Here is a 25340-nt window from a genome sequence, read left to right on the forward strand (position 1 = left end):
ATACATAACCTCTATTTATAGGCACAGTTTTACATCTTTGATAGAATTTATTGATTACTTAATAATATAAGATAATTGTGGATATAGAGATAATGAGAGATATTGACGATTATAGGAGATAATAGGAGATATATAGACATCCACAAAGATATTATTATATTCATAATACTCCCCTTTGGATGTCCATTATATATGAATGTGCCTCATTAAAAAAATTTCAACTAGGAAAAACCCTATGAGAGAAAAACTTAGCGAAAGAAAAAGAGTACATCATTCATTGATACACTATGCGATACTATGTCATTAAAAACCTTGTTAGGAAAACCTAATGGGATAAAACTATAGACAAGAAAAAAAGAATACAGCGTGTATCAACTCCCACTCTTAGCAACATCAGTTGACATCTTCGAACCTGCAAAGTTTAATATAACGAACAAGCCTTCCAAATACTATAGTGAGATAAAAATATCAAATGTTAATTTCATAATCTTCTGAAAATCATGAGATAAATAGTCCTTTTATGGTTTACCTACATTTGATCAAAAACATGAGGATCAAACGGAAATACTATATCTACATAGCTAGTAAGATTAGTTGTGGGTACTTTCACATATCCACGGCACCCTTAAAGTAATGAAGAATGTTCTTAATTTCACTCCATCGTCTTTATATCGGTGACAAACTATATCATGCTAATTAGCAAATAATATATTAGGTTTTGTGTGGCTAGATAAATACACATGTGCTCTAGTGATCAGACTAAATTATCCATATATTGGTTTTGTGTGGCTTAATTATCCACATAATACATGTTACTTATTCATATTTATTCTTCCTAAAGCTTTCATTTCAAATTCTTTAAGTAATTCGCAGCTTTTGAAAACTCATCAGGAATTTTGATGCTATCATCATAAATAGTACTGATAGCAAAGTCATTTTAAATTCTTTCACAAATAGACAAGTTGGAATATATTTACATAATTCCTTTAATCAATATTAACCACATATGCTTCATTTAGAGACTTAATTAAGTAATGTTCTTGAGAACATAATTGTATACTTCTAGAAACTTGAATCCTTCAAAGATTTTCATATATTATGATCCAGATGTATTCATGTATTAGATCATTTGAATTTACACAAGGATTTGAGCCCTTATGGGAGTCACATATAATTTTACTATATAGTGAGTCGCTATATTTTCTAGACACATATAACATATTTTCATATATTATCAAACTGTCATGTTGATAAGATACATAAAAATTTTAATCCACCACATGATTGCATTTCTCTTTTCTTGTACAAACGCCCATTACACTTCAAGTGCTTGGGCTAGAGATACACAAATCTCTTGTCATAATGTTGCGTCTTTCCTTTTTTGTTGGCCAACTATTTTTCTATATGTATCTCGTGACAGATTTATATATAAAATCCTCATTTGATCATGTGATATCATCACTAAAATTATTGTTGACAATTTTATTCCTTCATCGGTCCCCTTTTCTTTTATAACATAAAATATCATGATCTTTTTATTGCTTTTAGACACTTAAGCCTCTTCAAGAGTCAAATAGTTATGTCTTAACGTCTTTTACAATTCATTCATCCTTAGTATGATCATAATTATTTGCTCCTTTTTCTTTTCTTTTAGAACAGATCATGCTCTCATGCTTTTAGCATGTCTTAAAAATAGGAGCATTTTTAGCTGGAATATGAGAATTAAGAATTCTCACTTGGGTCAGTAATTGCATTTGGCAGATATTAGCAATATTTTACGAATGTAATACTTTATAAACTTCTAGTTCATACTACTATATTTGAGGATCTACATTTGGTATTGAAAATGCATTTTATGTGTTTTCTTTTATAGCTACACATTTTCTCCCCCTCATATTAAGAACATGCAATGTAGGTCTCCTAAATCTATAAGTCTCCTTTAGAAATATTATTTTGAGACAAACAAGAATAAGGAGGTTCTTATCTAATATTAATCCCAACTTACTTTTAGTATCCATCTATGTGCATTATTGTGGTGGAATAATAGATATTAAACATTTTAAGATGAAAAATGTCTGGCTCCAGACCAAAAGCTAATTATAATGGGAGAATTCACAACATATTGTTGGCTTAATGCATTTATGTGCAAAAATATATATAAAGTCAATCATCCCAACACTCAAACAGGAATTATGTTATCATAAACTCTAGTCTAGCTACTTATGGAGGCTTTTACTAAACATATAATCATTAGCAATGTGAAGAACAATTACTAACAATCTCAACGAGAATCATATTGATTTCATAATCAAGAACTTAAGTACTCAATGTAATTATTTGAACATATTTGCAAACTTCAAGTTGCAAGTTGATCATAAATACCTATGACCATTTTATAGATGCATTTTTCACTTTGGTCCACATGGTGTCTAAATGGGCCCATATATAAACTTGATATATTATAAATCTATACGGATCTGATTTTGAGCACAGCTGGTGATATTCTCTTATTTAGTTCTTTTGAGAACAAATAGCATATAAAAATTGTTGAATTATATATCCTTTTTAAAGAATCTTCTGGTTCTTTAATAAATGCAACGCATATTTTTTATGATATTTTGTATCATTTAATCCGGGATGATCTGACCGGTCATGCCAAACTATAAATGCATAAACTTTTGGTTTATTGTAAAATTATTCTCAATTATTAGTAAACTTCTTATTACCATGTCATATTATTCATTTTTCACCTTAATATTTCATAAGGAATATGTTATCAATTATGGATTTTATCTTTGGGATAATAAATAATGATATAGCTCTTCTAGAATCTTATTTTTTATTTTTCACCCAATGGTAGAAACTTGTGCACTCATGGAAGGTTGAGTGCCACTGACTCTTCTTGAACCTTTTTCAAAAGGAAAATGAGATAAAAAATGACATGAATATTGAAGATAACAAATTTCATCTAACATGATTCACACTTGTATTCTAACAATCCCCCCTCAAGTGTGAGTCATATAAACATACTTTTCTCATTTATATATTTCAAATAGAGTGAATTGCATATAGTAAGCTAATAACATATCTTTAACTTAAAAATCTGATTGCTTCTTGATTCATATATAGTCATGGATTTTAATCCAATTGAGCTGTCACCTTAAGACCCTTTGATGAACAAATGTTCTGATATATATATATATGTTTGTGGGTCATAATTTTCATTATTGATTCCTTTTCTGGCCACAAAGAATAGGGGGAACTATATTAGTTATTCAACAACTATATCGATTTTGTTGCTAGTTCTTCAAGAACTATAGTAACCTTTTGTGATTAGTTCTTCTAGAACTATATCAATTTTTTGATTATATATTGTTCTTCAGAAAATGTTATATATAGTTTTTTAGGAACTAATATATATTGTTTACACTATATGATATACTTCACTTCTTGTTATGCTTTTTCAAAATATGAAGTATTTGTTTTTTTTTTCACGACATATATATTTTCTCAATGTTTCATTATTAAAAAACATTACTTTTTTTTTTATGTATTCTGCAATACTTCAAATCTTAGTCATAAATTTATAAATCCAACAAAAATTTGAAAAAATCTATAAAGACTAAAATCAAGCTACATAGTTATGAAGATTTGAATCATAAACTTTCAGGGCTATTTATAAGTCATTAGTTTTTAAAACCCTATATAGTAAATATATATTTCAAAGATCATTTATGTCATTCTTTGAACCATAAGCCTTTAAGGCTTTAAAACTATCAAAGTTATTCTTTTTATGTTATTCAATAACATGAGTGTCATGGCTATTGGCCATTTAGTAATAAAAAATTATAATATTAATAGATGGCAAATTGAATATCAAGAATATATGAGAATAAGATAAGAATAAAATTTAAACTTTAAATTAATTAAATGTAACATCAAATAAGGAGAAAAGGTAAACTCTTGTACTAACACATTCTTCACTATATAATCATTAGTTTCCTGGGCTATATTATTTATAATTATAATTGTCATAATTTTTCTTTTATAAACAAACCATATAATGATTCTTCTCAAAATTAAAACTATATGGCTTCAAGCCGTTTTTAAAAAATAAATTAAAGATACATGGCATCTAACTATTTAATTTTAAAATGAAAAAATCAAGATAGAAATTTGAAGTCATATGGCTTCTAACCAATTAATAAAATAACAAAAAATCAAATATATATGGCTTCTGGCCATAAGATAGAAAATCAAAGTTATATGGCTGCGAGCCATTTAATAAGATATAGAAAAGTTAAATATATATATATATATATATATATATGTATATAGCTTCTGGCCATAAAATAGAATATTCAAGTTATATGGCTTCTGGCCATTTAATAAAATAACAAAAAAAAATCAAATATATATGGCTTCTGACCATAAGGTAGAAAATCAAAGTTATATGGCTACTAGCCATTTAATAAGATAAAAAATTTAAATATATATATGGCTTTTGGCCATAAAATAGAAAATCCAAATTATCTAGCTTCTAGTCATTTAATAAGATAAAACAAATCAAATATATATATATGGCTTCTAGCCATAGATAAAAAATCAAAATTATATGGTAACTAGCCATTTAATAAGATAAAAAAAATCAAATATATATGGATTCTGGCCATAAACTAGAAAATTCAAATTATATGGCTTCTAACCATTTAATAAGATAAAAAAATTGAATATATATGGCTTCTAGCCATCAGATAGAAAATTATACCTAAATGACTTCTAGTTATTTAATAAGATAAAATATCAAATATATATGACTTCTAGTCATTTAATCTTAATGAGAAAAAAACTTAAAATTATATGATTTCTGGTCATTTAACTTTAGATGGTAACCATTTAAGGATACTGCTAGTATCCATTAGAACTTCGGGTTCTATCGAAATAGTGATGTAAGGTCAATAAGAAATAAAGGGGGAAAATGATCTTTTCAATCTTAGCCATGGAACCCAATGTATAAAGCAATGGTAAAAGATCTTTTTAATTTCATATAATAGCTCAGATTATCATAGAAGATCGATTACAGATACAAATATTTCGAAACACCATATATACAATATTCGAGATATTTTTATTTAAATAGAGCAAACGATACTTTAAAAAAAATCATAGAAGTGATACTCTAAAGTTATGCCAAAGATCAAAGGTATATCATATGTATCTTGGTTAGAGTTTCATACTGATAACGTGTTATAAATAAAGAAGAAATAGAGAGGAAGAGAGGATCATCAAAAGAGAATATTTTATATTCAATTCAAGAGTGCTTAATATGTTATACATGACCTCTATTTATAGGCACAACTTTAAACCTTTGATAGAATCTACAGATTATATAATAATAGGAGATAATTGTGGAATATAGGGATAATGGGAGATATTAAAGATTATAGAAGATATAGAAGATAATAGGAAATATATGGATATCCACAGAGATATTATTATATTCATAACAATTATAACTATTAGTCATTTCCTACAAAAGGTCAAAGGTTTTTTTTTTTTTACCAGCAAAAAGTCAAAGGTTTACCATATTACAAAGGCAATCATAAAATATCTATACTATAATATTGTGATTGTGATTACATATTTAAAGACTAAAAGTATAATATAAAATATTAATTTTTAATTTCTTTAATTATATTTGTATTATATGCTTGTTAATATATTTTGTTTATGAGTTAATATAATCTTTGGTCTTTACAATTTGCTCTCAGAAAAAAAAAATTATACTAGTACTAAAAAATTTTTTAGGTGCTTGGTACTCCTAAGCAAAAACTTCCTGACTAATTTGTACATTAACTCATTTTTAATTGGATTGCTTATTCTCTTACCCTCTCATTTTCTCTTTTAAAATATCACTTATATTTTTTTAGCCACAGACTTAAGAAACAAACAACAATACATAAAATAAACAAAAGGTTAATATAAATTTTGGTCCTTTAAGTTTATTCTCGGAAAAAAAAACTTTCGGGGCCAATTTACACTTAACCTGATAAAAAATAATACTAATACTAAAAATTTCAATTAATTAGACAATGCGTAAGGCACACCATAATCTAGTCTTCGCATGTGAATTATCTAAGTTTGACACTTAGCTTGTAGCAGCCATTCCTACAAGCAATATTGAAATTGCTTCATCTACTTCAATACTTCATGTACCACGCTTGATACAAAAGTCCAATCAAGCCGCCGTCAAAGTAAGTCCTTCCATAAGCATTTACATCAATTAAAAGAACCGAAAACTAACGAAACCTATGGTCACATGAAATCCTTTAAGTGACAATCTGACGACAATGTGTGTTTGGTGTAGCGGTACAACAGGTAAAAGTAACTTGTAAGTGGTAAAATTCAGTTTGCATGGTGAAGGAGCGGTTTGGTTAAGCTTTTAGTCTATTCTCCTTTTGGGTCAAAGCCAGATTAGGCAGATAAAAAGCAAAAGCTGATGAAGTAATCGTGCGTTTGGTCTCGTGAGAGCATTTTGTAAACTGAGGGGGGTGTTTGGATAACCTCAAACCATGGTTTGAAGAATAGCTTTGGAGAATAGATTCTGGAAAGAATAGATTTTGAAAGAATAGCTTTTTTGAAAAAGTGATTCTGATAAAGTGAGAGTGTTTGGATAGTTGTTGTCAGAAGTGTTTTTTTATATGTAAAAATTACTAAAAAGGACATAAGTTTAAATAATAATTACATATAAGATATATTTCATAATATATGTTTATTTGAAGTAAATAAAAATATTAATAAAAAAATTAATACGTATATATATTAATAAGATAAATAAATATGTTATTTTGCAAAATAATTTAATAAAATAATTAAACATGTATATATATTAATAAAATAATTAAAATTAAAACGTATATATATTAATAAAATAATTAAATATGTTTTTCGTAAAATAATTTATTTTGCCAACCAAAAAATATGATTATTTAATTCAATTTAATTAATGCATGAGAAGTTTGAATGCTTCGGAGCCGTTGCCGACGAAAAGAAAAGTCCAACGTGTGGGGGCCACTCAATCCAATATATAGTATAGAATAAAAAGCGGGTCGCGTGCTGCTTCAGCTGAAACCAAAATTTCAAGCTCAAAACCATGGTTTTCAAAAAAATAGGGGTGTTTGGCAAAAAACCCAAACAGCCCCTGAATACCAAATTTGCCCTCCTCCTCTTCTCACTCATACGTTGGTTTTTTTTTTTTCATTTTCAAAATTTTTAATAACACAATGTTCTAAAAAAATTATTATATTATAAATAACTTTATATTCTATTAAATGAAAATAATTTTTTACATAGTTTTTTATAAGATTTTTAATTTTATATTTACATATGTGTAGGGTATATTTGATTATGTAATATTATTCAGTTCAAAAATTTTCACATTACCATGATTTCTTTTTTAAATATATTTGATTTATTAAATTTAACTTTTTCTTATTAAAATAATTTAAAATTATTATATTTTGTAAATTCATATTAGTTATCATCTTTCATTAGTTAATAAAAGTCATACCTATTTTAGTTATTTTACAAACTAAACTTACTTATTTAATTACAATCCAAACAACTTTTATTTTTACAAACTAACTTTTGTAAAAGTCGATTCAAACATAGATCACATTAACCAATCTAACTTTTATTCAATCTAACTTTTCTAAAAATCAAATTAAGCATAAGCTACTTTTTTTACTACTGATTCAAATGAGTCCATGACTCAAAAGCATAAACAACAACACATCAATCTAGATCGATTATCTCAGGTTTTTGGCTCATCCTTCGCAATCCTTTTTTGTTTCTTATTACTTGAACTGGCACCATTACAAGATGCAGAAGGAAGCACACTATCATTCAAATCCTGACTCATCTTCAACTTAATGGGATTAAATATGTTCTGAAGCGCTTTCTCCTCATGCTTATACTCATCAACTTTAGTAAGCTGCTGGGGATCAGGCCACACCAAGACCCTTTTGGTGGCATCCTCAATCTTCTTCTTGTCTTTTTTGGAAAGTACTGAGCCACTCCCCTCATTATTTATTGAGGCCTTGACTTTGTATATATAATCCTCCAAAGCATTCTTCGCTTTAACTTTCTTCTTGTACCTCTCATCCTCGGTCTCGATTGTATATTTCCTCTTCTTGAACCATTCTTTCAATTTCTTCATCCGATAGTTTTCTTTTTCCATCAACTATGGTTATCTCATCCTTCTTCCCCGATCTAGTTTCCTCTATGGAGACATTTAAAATCCCATTCTCATCAATGGAAAAGCAAGCTTTGAACTTAGGAACACCCTTTGGTTCTGGAGGAATGGTTAGGTAGAACACATCCGAAAAATTGTTATCCTTTGCCATTGCTCTCTCGCCTTGATAAACATGAAAACTAATTCTTGTTTGGCTGTCCTCCGTGGTAGTAAAACGATCAACCCACATCGTTGTAGGAATGCTAGTATTCCTTGGAACTACCACTTGCATGAGACCATCATATCGCTCAAACTTAAGGACAATGGGATGACATCTCTCAGGGCAATGCCTCGTAAATTTTCATTTCCTAGCCCATTTAATATTTATGGCAGCATGAACAGCAGCACCATAAGCAATAGCCTATTCTTCCCATTGAAGAAGTTCTGTAATAGTTGTAGGATTTTAGGAATTCTTGTAGAGCCACCAACAAGGACAACTTCATCAATATTGTTCTTGGACATCTTGGCATCCATAAGACACTTCTATGTAATTTCCAAACACTTTTGGAAGAGGTCTTTGTTCAACTCGTTAAACTCGGCACGCGTAATATAGTTGAACAAAAGTCAATGCCCTTGAATAAAGCATCAACCTCAACAATTGTATCAACAATGGAAGTTGATGAAAGAGCTCTTTTTGCCCTCACAAAATAAGTTCTCAACCTCCTTATGGGCCTTTGGATTCCCAGTACGTAATGTCCTTCTTATGCTTCCTGTTAAAATCTTTCACAAAGAAGTTCACCATTCTATTGTCAAAGTCCTCTCCCCAAGGTGTGTATGGCCGCCGATCAACTGCTTTAACTTTAAAGTCGCCGTTGTTAATTGTGACAAGAGAAACATCAAAGGTACCACCAGCAAGATCAAAGACAAATATGTTCCTCTCCTTGTCCCGGTAGTTATTTTACTTGTTAAGACCATATGCAATTGCTGCAGCAGTAGGCTTATCAATTATTCGCATTAGATTAAGGCCAGCAATTGTGCCTGCATCTTTGGTTGCTTGACGTTGAGAGTCGTCGAAGTCAGCAGCCACAACGGCATTCTCAGCGGTTGAACCAAGATATGTCAGCAATCTCATGCATCATGCTAATACCATGGATGAGACTTCTTCCCGTAGAAATTGCTTTTCCTGTGATTTAAAATTTACAACAATTTTTGGGCATATCTTTTCACCACAAATTATCTTAAATGGACAAAGGTTTATATCACTCTGAACGTGGGAATCTCCAAATCTCTGGCCAATTAATCTCTTCGCCTCTGGAAAGTATTAATATTGTAAATAAAAATAAATAATTAAGGCAGTGGGATCAAACCCAAGTGGGCATGTGGTGGGTGCGTGTCTCTCTTCTATAGGGATAAGAGCTAGGTTAGGGATCATTTTTTTAAAAATAAAAATAAAAATAAATAATGTCTTAACTCTAGGCACAGTACAACAAAGAAAAAAAAAAACAAGAGATCCTGAGCATTAGCCAAAACTGAGTCACTTGAACTAGAAGTGAATCACTTCTATGAGAGAGAGAACCAAGACAAACTTTCAAAAAGCTTATGAAAAAAAATTATTAAAAATTTTTTTATTTCATTTCCTTGCTTTAAGCTTTTACTCGACAATTAATAGAAAATAGCAAAAGAAAAAAAGGTTCAATTTTGGTGAATTGTTCGGTGTCGTTCTATTTCTTGATCATTCACAATGATCGCCACTCGACCATTTGCCATAATGCTGCATACCAGTATGTGGTGCAAAGATCGATTCCGGTGGCTTGTTTCTGTTGCATACTATCAGCCATTCTCTTCTCTTTTTGGAGACTAAATCTGAGAAGATGAAGTTTGAACTTGCAAGTTATAATAGGCTAATGAAGATCCCTATAATAATAACGTAGCAAAAATGACCACCATGAGATGATTTTTTGGTTCAATTTTGGTGAATTGTTCGGAGGCCATAGGCTTTTATTTTTCTTTAAAAGAAAAAAAAGTCAATTTGATAGAAACTTGTTTGGGTGATAGATTGGAAAATCAATCTCAAAAAGATTCAAATTTCAATATCAAGAAATTCAAAAGCCAAAAAAGTTGTTATATCTTTAACATGTTCTATAATCATCAGATCTACGCATACCCAAGTCAATAAGCAATGCAGAAACTATTGTATATGCATCAAGCGTAATGCTGCAGATTTTCAAAATGGTTATCCCATCTCCAGTTGATGCCAAAACTTCATTCCCTTGATTCGCAGAAATTTTCAGATCATTATTAATGGCTAGACTTGGGGGGTTTGGATACCCCTAAAATCAAATAAAAAAAAATAATTTTACAAAAGTCAAGACAAAATTCCTCTCACCTACTTATATCATATTTCGTAAAATTACTTTTAAAATTCTAACAGTTAGACTTAGGAGTATTATAAGAATGATTTTTTTTCATAATAAAGCAAGAAAAAGATGAAAGATCACTAAAAGTAGTCTTGAGTGATGAAAAATGTGATTGATACAAATAACAGGATAACTTGAACTAATCCATTAAAATAATAAGAACCAAAGTAGGATGCTATCAACTCCAGTCAAACACCATCCAACTTTTAAGAATAAAAAATAATTATCAGTGATGCCCTTACGAGAAGGGTAATTATGCCACATCTGATGGTGATACTTTTTATGTATTGATATATCCGTATTTTTCGTAGTTCATTTCTTTTAAATTTTGAAAATAAATTTTCTATAATCCTATTATAGTTATATTCTTCTTAAAAGTCATAAGGTTAAAAAAACAAGAAGGCAAGGAAGATATACTAAGAAGTTTTGTCATGTCTTCAAGAAAAAGACAGTGTGCTTTGACATTGGAAAGAAAGAGTACTACTACAGTTCATTGCTAAGTAGGAAAATTTCATAGAGTCATGATTCAAAGTCAGCTATGAATATTAATGCCTTTAATTTCTTTTTGCCAACATATTGATGCCTTTAATTAAACAATAGTTCATTTAGATAATTTGATAAACTTTTCATGTATTCCATTACGTGTCAGTAGAAACTTGGTTATCTTCTTAATAATGTTCTAAAGAAGTAATATAACTTAATATTCCGTAAACAATAAATTAAGAAAAAGTTAATCTTTTGGTCTTTTTAAGTTTTAACTCAGTTATGACTCGGTCCCTTTACTATGACTCCATGCGACTCAGTCCCTAAACTTTTAACTCAATTAAAACTCAGTTCCTGAACTTTTTCTATTTAATAAATTAATACTTTTTATTCATGACTCAACTTGACTCATCCCATGTGGCTTCCAAGTAAGCCCTACATAGATTAAATAGAATTTTTTTTTTTTTTAAAAAAAATGTTTGCATGGCTGGCTTCCTTCATATCTTCCATCGCCACCAGATATGCCAGCCGACAAGTGCATCTACTCAGCCCAAGCAATTTCCCACCTCCTGTGTAACTATCCCTTCTTATTTCTTATTTCTAGTTCCCTGCTTCTTGTTCTTACAAATTCAAAGTCAAATAGATGCTTCAGGAAAAAAAGAATGAGAAAGAAATGAGAGGAAGTGGAAGCAAATTCTTTATAGATCTTAAGAGCTCACCTCCCTGAACACAGCAGCACCACAAATGGTCAATTATATGATTAGGAGCGTCCATTTGTTGGTTCAATCAATCATAGGCGTTGTGAGGCATGGTGGGAAAAGAAAATCTGAACTTGCTTACTGAGGAGTGAAAAAAATCTACGTATGACTAAACCCGACTGAACCCTCTCTGACGGTGATCTTAGTGGTAGTGTCGCCGTTCTTTGCATTTCACCGGTGAGTCAACAAAGTGGGAATAGAAAAAAGAAAGGAACTAAAAACAAGAAAGAAAGAATAGTTACACTTAGGGGGGGAGTGCTTGGGCAGAATGCATGCACTTGCCCGGCAGTGATGGTGAGTACCTGATCGAAGATATCAAGGAAGCTAGCCATGAAATTTTTTTTTAATTTTCTATTTAATCTATGTGGAGCTTACTTGGAAGCCACTTAGGATGAGTCAAGGTGAGTCATGCATAAAAAGGATTAATTTATTGAACAGAAAAAGTTTAAGGATTTTAACCAAGTTAAAAGTTTAGGGACTGAGTTGCACCAAGTCATAGTAGAGGATTGAGTCATAACTGAATTAAAACTTGAAGGACCAAAAGATTAATTTTTCCATATATTAATATGGTTTGCAACAAGAAATTGTAACTTATCATTGTAAGAGAAAAATGGTAATGAAGAACTGTTAGGAAGTAGTAGACACATGTTGAATTAAATTAAGTAGCTATAGCCCGCTGTTATATCAGCTGTATTGTAACCATTTTGGATAGTAATTTCCTCTTGTAAATATCATTATAAATATGATACCATGGTGCAGTAATTATTATTCTGCAAGAAAGCACTTTCAGTCTCTCTCTCTCTCTCCCTATTTCATCTTTGCATTTTCTACTTCTTGACTTTTCTATCTTGGTATCACGAGCCTAACCAGATCTCTCTGTTTTAAGCCATGTCTTCATCTCCTCTTCTTAGTACCTCTTCCTCACCTTCTGTTATCTTTCTTACTAAGTCTAGTTCTCTACCTTCCACCTCATCGAGTCCCTCCTCCTCTGTTTCTCCTTCTCCGATCAAACTTGATCGCAATAACTACTTGTATTGGAGTTCGATGACCTTGTCGCTTCTTCATGGACAACACCTCGATGGCTATGTGCTTGGTTTGAAGACATGTCCAAATGAGTGGCCCACTGATGGTGACTCTCATGTAAAGCCGCTTTATAAAGAGTGGATCCCTGCTGATCAAGCCATATTTGGCCAGTTGCTATCGAAGTCAACTTGTTCATTGTCGTACCTGCTATGAACTCTAGAAGATGGCTAGAGATTTGATTAGTGTAGACACTAGCTCTAAAGTTTTGATGAACAAAGCTGAGTTACAAAGCATACAAAAATATAGCTTGCGTATAGAGGAATACCTCACTCAGGTCAAGCATCTTGCTTATCAACCGATTACGATTACACTTTTTGGTCTTGATTTGGATTATAATCTAATTGTTTGTACTTTAATGTCTGTTAAAGGCTTATTGTGGATAGCTTTGTAATCTGAGTTACAAATTTTTGAACGTCATTTAGATTTGTATCGAAATATGGGAAATCTATCCCTATCTCATGACTCTGCTAATGTTGAAAGATCATATCATACCACACATTTTAGAGATTATGGAGCTTCTAGCTCTCGTGGAGGTCGTAGTGGTTGAGGTTGATCTTGTAGTGGTTGAGGTTAGCACCCTATGTGCCAAGTATGTGGAAAACCAGGCCATATTGCTTCCTATTGCTATTTGCAGATTCGATCGAAATGTGTGGCTCCCTATAAACAATAGAAGGTCATACTTTGATAATGCAACATCTAATGTTGCCACTGCTCATGCAATTGCTGATCCTATGTGGTTTGTTAATAGTGGTGCTATAAACCACGTAGGTCAATGATCCTTCTCTTCTTTACAACTCAGTTCCTACTGTTGGTAAGAATACCTTGACTAGTTTTGATGGAACTCGTTTATCTGTTTTGTGGACTGGAAATTCTTCTCTGCAAGTAAGCCCTCTCAAATTCTTCTCTACCTTGTTCTGGATCATCTAACTCTCTTCATCTCTCACAATTGCCCTATGTTCCTGAGTCTAAACAAAACCTCCTTAATGTACCACAACTAACTACTGAAAATGATGTAATTGTTGAATTTGATCATTCAATTTTGTTGCTATGTGAAGGACTGAGTAACCAGAAACATATTGCATCAAGGGAAGCTCAGTGATGGATCATATGAGATGAAACAGTTTGAAGCTCGGGCATTAGCAGTAAAGACATTTGGTCAAGATGAAGTTAGTCTATGGCACCAAAGACTTGGACTTCTATCCCTTGTTACCTTAAATAAAATTCTTGAATCTTGTAATATTAAGATTTCTAAATCTGTATTTTGTGATGCTTGTCAATATGGGAAGTCACATTTGTTACCTTTCCCAAAATCTTTGTCACATGCTTCAAATATATTGGACTTAATACATATAGATATTTGGGGTCCAGCTCCTATCTTGAGTACTTCTGGTTTTTGTTACTATAAACACTTTATTGATGATTACAGTTGATGAACCATTATTTTGATATGTTAATAAGTGCATTTTGTGGATATTTTAGTCGATTAATTGGGTATTAATTGTATTATTGATGAATTAATATTCTATGCACATAAATAGTAGAAATAGGTTAAAATGTGGTTTTTAATAATCATTTGATCAATTCCTTAGATTAGATATTCTCTTGTGACTATTGGATTAATTTTAGGGACAAAACTAGAATTTCACACTTGTTGGAAATGCAATTCTAGCCAGAAAGGAATTGAATTTTGGAAGAAAGTTGTTCCATCAGGAGGGGAATTCGAATTCCATCACAAATGGAAAAACAGATTCCTTTGGCTTCAAAACTGAAAAATCAAATGACGGAAGGGGGAAACCAAAAGGAGAGGGGTCTTGTAACAGAATTTCAACAGAAAAAACAAACAGAAGCAATTAAAAGCCAATAGACAGAAGAGTTTGCCGGTAAATATAAGGACCAAAAGAACAAAGCAGAGTGGTTATCGAATTCCAATTTCTCTCTTCCATTCACTATCTACTCTCGACCTTGGCGATTCAGTGTGAGCTTAGTGATGGAAAATTTGAATTCCAGTACGGGCAATGTGACAACTATGCTCGGCTAAACACTATATTCTTCCTGGAAGTAAACATCACCTGAACCGTGGAGTCAATATAACAGAAGTCTAGTTCGGTTTGTCAATCTGTGTTTCCTAATCCTTAGCTTCTCTCTATCATAAGATATCTAAAGCAAGGTTGGAATGGAGTACATTGCATTACTGTTCAATTAGATTTGATGAATCAATTTGAATTCTTGACGTGTTCGGTGTTCATCCGTAATTTTGTATAGACTTTGTGATTTGAATTTGATATCAGTGGAATAGGATTTATCTTGCAAAGTTGAAATTAGTTTTAGCATTAGTGTCATTGATTGTTGTGGATGATTTGACATTTTAAGCATTCGATCTTCTTCTTCCTTCTTATACTTCATCAGTTGTAATTCTTGTGTTTTTGCTTTAACAAAGATAATTCAGTCTTCTGTGATTGTGAATTTTACTTCTTTGCCTAAAATCAAACTGGAAAAATCAAGACACTTACAACTTCCTGCGTAATTTGATTACTCTTTTCACTGGACGATAATTCTAATAGTCTAGGGACCAAGAGATCGACACCTAGAGTTGTTCTTCCTGAACTATAGTAATTCTAGTTTCTTTGAATGATCTGTGTGATTAGGATCAATCAACAATAGATTTACATGGCAGTATCCTTTAAAAAAAACTAAGTCAGAAGCATTTCAAGCATTCTTACGATTCAAGTCTCTTAGAGAAAATAAATTTGAAAGGAAAATTAAAAGAGTTCAAAGTGATTGGGGAGGAAAATATCACGATTTCTTTGACTTTCTTGCCACTAATGGGATAGAATTCAGACATTCATGTCCTCATACCTCTAGTCAGAATGGCAGAGATGAGAGAAAACATAGACATATTATTGAAATAGGGTTAAGTTTATTAGCATGAGCCTCGATGCCTTTACATTATTGGTATGAAGCATTTCAATATGCTGTTTATCTTATTAGTAGACTTCCAACTGATGTTCTGCATGGTAAATCTCCTCTGATCGTTGCCTTCAAATTTAATTCTAATATGAAATTCTTAAAGGTATTTGGGAGTGCTTGCTTTCATTGTTTAAGACCTTATAACAATCATAAATTACAGTAGCGAACAATAAAATGTGTGTTTCTTGGATATAGTGGTGAACATAAAGGATATAAGTTTCTTAGTTCTACTGGAAGAATTTTTATTTCTTGACATGTAGTGTTTAATGAACATGATTTTCCTTTCAAGTGCGGTTTTCTAAATACAAGGCATGTTGAGAAATTGACTACTATTGGTGCTTCATTTTTTGTTTTACCACCTTTGCCTATTGTTCCTCATGTAGATCAGAATAATGCTACTACTCCTTTGTCCTAAATAGCAATGAAAGCTCTCCCTCAGAACCAATGTCAACATTTGCATGGTTTATACCTTTGCCCTTTTCGCAAGATGTTCAATTGAAGCTTCTCCACAAAATAATTCTTATCATGAACTAGAAGCAACTCTTTATCAAAATGCTCACCCTATGGTGACATGAAATAAAGCAGGAATTACAAAGCCTAAACATCCTTTTTTTGGGTTAGCAAAGCACTCGCTTGAAGTTGGACCTGAGCCTGCAATAGTTGGTGAAGGCTTATCTGATCCTTCTTGGCAGAATGTTATACAAGATAAATACAATGGTTTGATAAGAAACAAGACTTGGACACTAGTTCCATTCACTGCTAGAGGAAGTCTTGTAGGTTACAAGTGCATGTTTTGAAATAAATTGAACCCAGATGGAAGCTTGAATAAAAGAAAGGCAAGGTTGGTAGCAAAAGGTTTTCAACAATGTCCAGGTATTGATTACTATGAGACTTTTAGCCCTGTTGTGAAAGTAGCCACTATACGATTAGTTCTTTCAATAGTTGTTGCACGAAATTGGTGTATCAATCAACTATATATAAATAATGCTTTTCTCAATGGCACCCTGGACAAAGTGGTTTATATGAGACAACCAAAGGGTTTTGTAGATAAAACTAAACCAAACTATACTTGCTGACTTGACAAGGCTTTATATGGGCTTAAGCAAGTCCCTAAAGCTTGCTTTGATAAGCTTAAAAATACTTTGTTATCGTGGGGATTTAAAAATTCTAAGTGTGATATATTCTTATTTTGTTAAACACTCTGATTGCATTGGAATGTTGCTGGTCTATGTAGATAATAGTATGGTTACAAGAAATAATCCTACAAAACTGAAAGCTTTTACTCAAGAACTTCATAATATTTTTACTCCTCAGGACATGGGATCCTTACATTATATCTTGGGTATAGAAGCTAAACAAGACTCACATGGATTGCATTTGTCTCAAATGTATGTTGCTGGCCTACATACTTCTCCAATGCCTATGGTCTCTAGTAAACCATTATCTGCACATGATAGAGAATTATTAAAAGATCCTAGTCAATACAGAAGTGCAGTTGGAGCTCTGCAATATTTGACTCAAGCTCATCCTAATATATCTTTTTCACTAAATAGATTAAGTCAGTTTCTTCAATCTCTTACTTTGATACATTGGCAGGCTGTGAAACGTGTGATGAGGTACCTTAAAGGTACTGCAACCTTTAGGTTATATCTCAAACAGCTAAAGATCTCAATTTAATAGGGTACTCTGATGCAAATTGGGCTTGTTGTCTAGATGATACGAAATCAATTGGAGGGTACTGTGTTTTCTTTAGAAATTCTCTAATCTCTTGGAATTCTCATAAGGAATGAGCTATAGATCATTCTAGTACCTAGTTTGAATATCGAGCTTTAACTAATTTAGCAGTAGAGATGGCTTGGCTCTAGTTCTTGTTGAAGAAGCTTGAGTTTCCTCTGAAATATATCCCCTAGGTCAGGTGCGATAATACCTAATAACCTCTCAAAATTCCTACTTATTCAACCTGTTTTAGCACTCTTTTATTTGTTTTGGAAGTTAATTATGCAGGAAAAGGCCCAAAGCAAGCAAGAAAGAGAGACTAGAAACAGAGGAGCTTAAAACAGGCCCAACCACCATAGCGCATGAAGCAAACCACCACGACAGCTCAAACAGAAAAGAAAGAGAGGCATTTAGTGTAATATGTCGCGGCGTCTGAGTATAGCGCCCCTATCTGTCTCAAAGAGTGCAATTCTGTGTAATGCGCCATGGTGCCTAATCATATCCGCTGTGGCACCCAACCCTTTCAAGAAGACCATTATGTGATATCCGTCGTGACGGATGGCCACATCTGCCATGGTACTTGTCCCCTTGCAGCTGTGCGTTTTATGCTGTAACTTAAAAATTAGGGTTTATATGTGGGGAGACTCATGGTTTTCAGGGACACTTTGACTTTAGGGCTCATTTGGAGGCTGGCTCTGCTACGATTTAGAGGTTTTGAAGTTTGGGATCATTAGGCATCAAAGTTACAAGAGATTGAAAGTTTCTGCCTTAATTTTTCTTGGTTTTCTTCTTCTCCTCTCCTTGTTTCTATAATGGCTAGGAACTATTCTGATAGTTATGGCTCTTTAATAAACATATGTAGCCAGAATAGTTATCCTAGGATTATTTTGATCTATTGTACAGATTAAGACTTGGTTCACTTCTCTCTTTAGTGTTAATGATAATGTTTTGTTGTTTTTACCTTGAGCTTAATGCTTACTTGTGACTGGCCATCATTTGGATTGTTTAGTTGATTAGCTAAAGCTTGAGAAAGTTAAATTAATCAGTGAACTTTGGTAAAAACGTGCTAGTCTGGAAATTTATCTTATTAAATAGAAGGTTTGTTGATAGAATAGAGATATATCTATTAACCTAGCATAGCCTAAAAAGGGTTTCGGGTTTTCAAAATGCAACCTTTTCAAACAAATGCAAGAGATTGCTATGTTTTATTATGATTGCAAAAGTTTGGTTTTGACTAGAGAAAGTTTAATCAATTCTGCGAACCCTAGCTAACTAAACTTGTTGTTAACTACTACTTGAGAATTGAGTAATCAAGTTTTATGAAGTATTTTAGTGAAAAATAACCCTAGACTCTTATTTGTCTCAAAGTCAAGTTGATTTCATATTGATTTAAATCATTGTTTTTCTAATCTCATTTCACAAACTCTTTTACAACTTTTGTTTCACTTAACCTAATCAAGAACACAATTATGATTTTTAACTCATCTAGCCTTAGTCTCTGTGGGAATGATACTTTTTATATTACTTGTGACTCATCTGCTTGTGGTTAAGCTATTTAGTGAACAAGTTTTTGGCACCGTTGCCAGGGACTATCGGCAAGATTGTTCGAGGTTGATTGTCCTTATTGTGTGATTGGTTACACTTAAGTTTTCTTTGAGCATTTGCAGTGATAGTTATAGGTAGAGTAGTAGTATTTATTTAGTTCATTTCACTTGATAAGTTTGATAGTGCAAGGGCTTTAGCTAGTAACCTTGTGTTTTCCTCACAAGCAAAACACATTGAACTTGATGCACACTTCATTTGAGAACAAATGTCGGCTAAGAAGATTGTAGTTGGCTATGTACCCTTGTTAGATCAACTTGTTGACTGTTTAACAAAGGCTACATCATACCAGCTTTTGGATGATGATCTGAGGACCAAGCTTGGAATTGCTGAAGCATCCCTGTGCTTGAGGGGGGATGTTAGGAAGTAGTGGACATGTGTTGAATTAAATTAAGTAGTTGTAGCTAGCTATCATACCAGTTGTATTGTAACCATATTACATAGTAACTTCCTCTTGTAAATATCATTATAAATATGATACCTTGTTACAGTAATTATTATTTTGCAAAAAAGCACTTTTAGTCTCTCTTTCTGTTTCATCTCTGCATTTTCTAATCGTTGACTTTTCTATCTAGAACTAAGTGGTAGAAAAAGGAAATAACTCAGACATTAGAAAACTCTTCTAGTTTATGGTCCCTGAATAAAATAATGTTATTACTCCTCCGGCCCTTAGTGTATGAACTAATTGGAGAGTTAATGTTGGTTCTTTATGTAAGAATTATTTTACATGTTTATCATTCTTTTTTAAATTAAACCTATTGATATTTTCTCAATAATAATCAAGTAGAAGAGGAAGGGAGGAAATTAAGAAAGATGCTTAAAGTGTTTCAGAAGAAACACATCATATTAATGAATTAAACTAACATCTTTAATCCACTCAAATTAGTTAATTAGGTCTTATATTAAGGACCCGAAGAGTAAATATTTAGAAAGGATAAATATTTTAAAAACATAGATAAAAGATGAAAATGATTTGGAATTAGGTGAATCGGGTCTTACAAGGAATGGTCCTATTCTAGAGTGGGTTAGGACATGTAAGGTACCACTACCACACACATAGTGATATTTGCAGAATGGTCCTATTCCAGAGTCACACTCGCATATATAGTTTTTATCACTAAAAATTATTTTTCACTTGCCATAAAAAAGACAAATCATATAAAAACACAAATCACAGAAAAGAGCTCCATTTTAACTTGATGTCATATAGCCTTAAACTTGGCTTGTTATATAAAACACTAATTATTCGGAGAAGAAAAGAAAGACACGTGCTTGGTATATCATAAAGCATAAAAAAAAAAACTAAATCCAGTCCTAATTATAAGACCTTGTTTGTAGATTACAAACAAGGTTTCTACATTTGTATATTATGAAGAATAAAAACCTACCCACCAAAAGCCACTACTATAAAAAGATCCATTTTCATTTGTTTATAGGTCTTTTTTCGCCTATTTAAAGGGGGACGTAGACAAAGGAAACATAGATAGAAGTTAGATATTCGTCTATTGCTAACAGACCAATATGTAAGGCACATATTCATCTGTTTAGGAAAATAGACGAATATGTGCTTGCATATTCGTCTTTTTACTAGAACAGATGAATATGCAGCCGCATATTTGTCTTTTTACCAGAACAGATGAATATGCAGCCACATATTCATCTGTTTTACCACATATTTGTTTGTTCTGGTAAAACAGACGAATATGAAAGCACATATTCTTCTGTTATGGCTAGAACAAATGGATATAGTGATTTTTTTAAAAAAATAAAATTATTTGTACTATCATTTTTTACTATAACTTGTAATTCTAAAGTGTATGAAGCAAAACCAATCAGAGCAACAAAGACAGTAAATCAACAGAACCAAATCATGTTACACTTTCCATACAAATCGTAGTTTTAAGAGTCAAAGCAAATGACAACAATAACATCTAAATTAGCTTAGTTAAGAAAAAAATAAACACCTTAACTGAGTCACATAACGCGAAAATTTAAAACTAGAAAATCTAATGACATCCTAACTTATTTAATTATATATTTTAACTTTCAAAATCACATGCTTGTCTAAAATTTAATATGGAGATTAAACATTGAATACACTTAATTAACTATCATATTCCAACAAATTTTCTCTTGGATATTTTCACAAACCCCTTCTGTGCATTAATATTTAAACAGGTTTGATATGTTTTTAATCTTAATATAGTTTTCCAATCACTATCATTGCTTTCCAAAAGCTATTATTCACCAACAATCAATTTAAATAGAAAATTTTCAACACCAAAATACCCAAACAATCACTTTCAACACACATATAATAGTCTCATACAACCAAAACATTCAACACTAAACCACATAACATACCTTGCTTTTTGCAAACTAAAGTGGTGGAAAAAGAAGGAGAGAGTGTTGTTAAGCACATAAGAAAAGAAAGGAGGAGTTATCCGCCATCGAGAAGAGAGGTTGACCATAGAGTTTGTTGTGTTGTCAAGGTATAGCATCACTAAGAAAGAGAAGAGAGGAGAAGCTATCCTCAGCCAAGAAGGAGAGGATAGAAGAACGCTAGTTGTCACATGAGAAGAGAGGAAGAGGGAGAAGAGGAAGCTTGCGACGAAGGAGAAGAGGAGAAAAAGAGAAACTACTGCTAGGATTCGCTCTAATCTGATGAAAAAATGGCACTGCGTTCTAAAAATCCAAAATTTAAAGTAAAAAGTTTTTCGTATGTTACTTAACAAACGAGTACATATCTATACACTCGTCTATTATAGCATAACAGATGAGTATGTGTGTACATACTCATCTATTCTACCATAACAGACCAGTATAGTGGTCTTTTTTCTTATGTTATGAAAAATAGACAAAAATGACCCTTTTTTTTTGTAGTAGTGAGCATAACTAGCAAGTAGCCACAGGGATAAGATTACTAACTTCAAAAAGAAAAGGAAAAATCGTAACCAAAGAGCAATGCAAAAATTCAAAGTATAACCATAAGTAAAACAAAAGATGACATGAAATAAACTTACAAGCATTACCGAAGCTCAGAACAAAGTAGAGAGTAGACGAAAGAGCACAATGAGGCCAATGATTTGCTGGAATGAATGAAGAAGGAGCGGTGAAATTACTGTGAAAAAGGGTGATTCAATTATGGCTTTGACCAAATAAGAAAAAAGATACTCCTCCGGTCCTTAATGTAGGGCCTTATAAGGAAAATTAATCTCCCAATCCTAATAGTTTTCTCCAATTTTAAAGCAAGTCCCTGAATTATTTTTTCTTTTTGTTAGATCCTTTAAGTTTTTTTTGTTAGATTTATTGGTCCTTCCGTTGAGAAATCTGGTAAAGAGACCATCATAGCATCATCTTCAAAGCACTATTTGATCCTAACATCAACCTCCACAGCCCCTTACTTTCTTGTTCTCTTTCCCAAAACGTCTTTAGTCATTCTCCTCCCCACAACCCAGACCACACCAACTCCTAGCCTCCTCATCCATATTCCTTTTTAGACTCTCTCATTGAAAACCAAAAACACAATGTATCCCTTCATCCATCCTCCTTCCATACTCTCTCGCCAAAAAGCAGAAACCCAACACCATAGACGCTCCATCCAACAAACCTTGAAAACAAATGGTGCTTTGAGGGGTCTCACAAACTCAAAACAAAAAAGAGGTAATTGAAATAAAATGAGAATGCCCTTTAGTATTGTGAGCAGTATGTGTGTGTGCGTTTTTTTTTAAAACCCAGGCTAATAGAACAGACGCCATCAGAAAAAATTTGAGCACAGTGCGAGAACAAATTGTCACACCTCTCTTTATATCCTATTATATGTTAATTGGAACCAATATAAATCGCTTCGTAACATGTCCGAATGAAAAATTTGAAATTCAGGATTTTACTGTTCATCCTGTCCGTGCACTGTTCATATGAAAATGGGCCAATTTTGAAAATTCATAACTAAATCTAGAAAAATCAAAACAAAGTGTTTCTGATTTTCACACGAAGCTTGCTAAGAGTTATATGGAAGAAAAATAATCATTAGGTCCAATTCCATCCAGAATAATTCCAGAAAATTCATCAAAATGCACTATTTATTTGGTAAATTTTCGAATTTTCAGTATTTTTACCTAACTTTGGAAGGGCATAACTCTTAGCACATAACTCCAAATTTAATGAATTACCACTTTTTTTAAAGATAAAAATGAGATATATTTTCCTATAAAATTTCATGTCCAAAATCCAACAATTGCTTATTATTTTATGTGCCACAAGTTTGGCACTTTTTAGGGCATTTCTATCCCCTAATTGCCACTTGCTTGATTTATTTCCCCTTTTTCCTTCAACCACGTTCCTTCCACAATGCCTCAAGCATAATTTCAACATTAGAACATGGAATAACAATATAATTTACATCAAAATGTCATCCATAACTTATCATAAAATCAACATAAAGTTTGGTACACTTGATACAAGTTTCTAACATAACATAATATTCATAAAGCCATTTCATGCCAAAGTCAATTCTTTCTCTTGCTCTATGGTTGGTCCACCTCCTAATTAGGGCATAAAATAACATAGGAGAAATGAGATTTCAAAGAAATCTCGGTAGTATATGAATTATAATTATCATATAAATCAATGCAAGTTTAATGTGACTTGTCATGCAATCCAAACCATTCCCAATTCATAGGAATTCATACCAAATATTATGCAAGGAGAGGAACACTACCATTTCTCATATTGACATACCACAAAGCATTTGGCTAAAGTATAACCAATATCAATCAAACAATCAAGGTCACCACAAAGTTCTTCCAATTCAAGTAACAACACTCACAACAAACAAGCAAGATAAACAATCAAATTATAATTCAAAACTACCTTTGTAAAACTTGTCCACGTAATTCCTCCAAGGAGCAATACTTCTCCTTAATTCCTCCTCTCAATGCTCATTAAACCAAGCACAAACATAGACCATATTAATTACAAAACAACTTATTCAACCACTTTAACATTAACTCAACAATTTCCCCCCTTTTTCTTTGATTTTTAACAAATTGATTCCTTCTTTAAAATCAACCATCTCATGACTCAATCCTGCACAATTTTTCATGAGGAATCTAATGGTGTAATCAGATTTTTTTGAAAATCGCACTCTTTCCCCATGAACCTGGTTTGGCCGAATAGGGGTCCTTAATTTTTCAAAAATTCTATTTTTGATTTCAATGATTTTAAACACTTTCCAACAACATATCCCTACACAAAAACATGTTTTAAAGCCATTGAAATCATCAAATCAAGCAAAATCAATCAGCTTCTGCATGAACAGTGCTGGATGAAATTCTCCCCCTAAACCCTAACCTTGATTTCATCCAAAAATCAATCCATACATCACTTAATCTTCCTTATTCCACTTGATTATTAAGGTTTCTATCCTTCCCTAAGCATCACACACCTTGTTTAATCAATGTAAAACTTAGGGATATTGATGCTTGGACATACCTTAGTGTTTCCTTAGTATATGCTGGATGATTCCTTGCCTAAAACTCCTCAAGAATTTTGTGTAACAGAGCTGGATGAACAGTGGCATGGTCTCTCCTTATTTTTCCCAATTTTCTAACATTTTCTTTGTATTTTCAATGGGTATTTATAGACCAAATATTCTGCCATTTTCTCCCCTAATTAGCACACCCAAATGACAGATAAGGAGGTGTGTTGGCAGCCATCAAGTGCCCCAAACCTTCAGATTTGAATATGTGGCTTTTCTCTAGATTTTTCCACACAAATATCCTTTAATTTTGCATTTTATTTAATTAAAATTAAGGGATCTGGAAGCTGCACAAATTGAGCCTTCAATTGGGTCCATTATGGGCCTCAAAAATGTTTTGGGCTGGCCCAAAAAGATGGCCCACAAACCAAATCACTATCTCAAACCAATTTGAAACTTTATCGGTTACTATTCACTAGTAACATTCTACAATTTTTTCAGAGCTCCAAAAATTCATTTCTCTCCATGATAATTCACCTTTTAATATGAGAATATGATTTGAAAATTTTTAGAAATTTTTGCCACCTCCAGGTATTTATTTT

The 25340-nt window shown here is 32.2% G+C and overlaps 1 pseudogene; it reads right to left on the reverse strand.

Moving 5' to 3' along the window:
- Positions 1 to 7813: 7813 nt before the first annotated feature.
- On the reverse strand, positions 7814 to 12223 carry LOC114743904 (heat shock cognate 70 kDa protein-like; annotated as a pseudogene).
- Between the last annotated feature and the right edge of the window lie 13117 nt (positions 12224 to 25340).

This window comes from Neltuma alba, unplaced genomic scaffold (assembly GCF_004799145.2).
Source record: "Neltuma alba isolate B1F8T4 unplaced genomic scaffold, ASM479914v2 tig00004174_pilon, whole genome shotgun sequence".
NCBI classification, from domain to species: Eukaryota; Viridiplantae; Streptophyta; class Magnoliopsida; order Fabales; family Fabaceae; genus Neltuma; species Neltuma alba.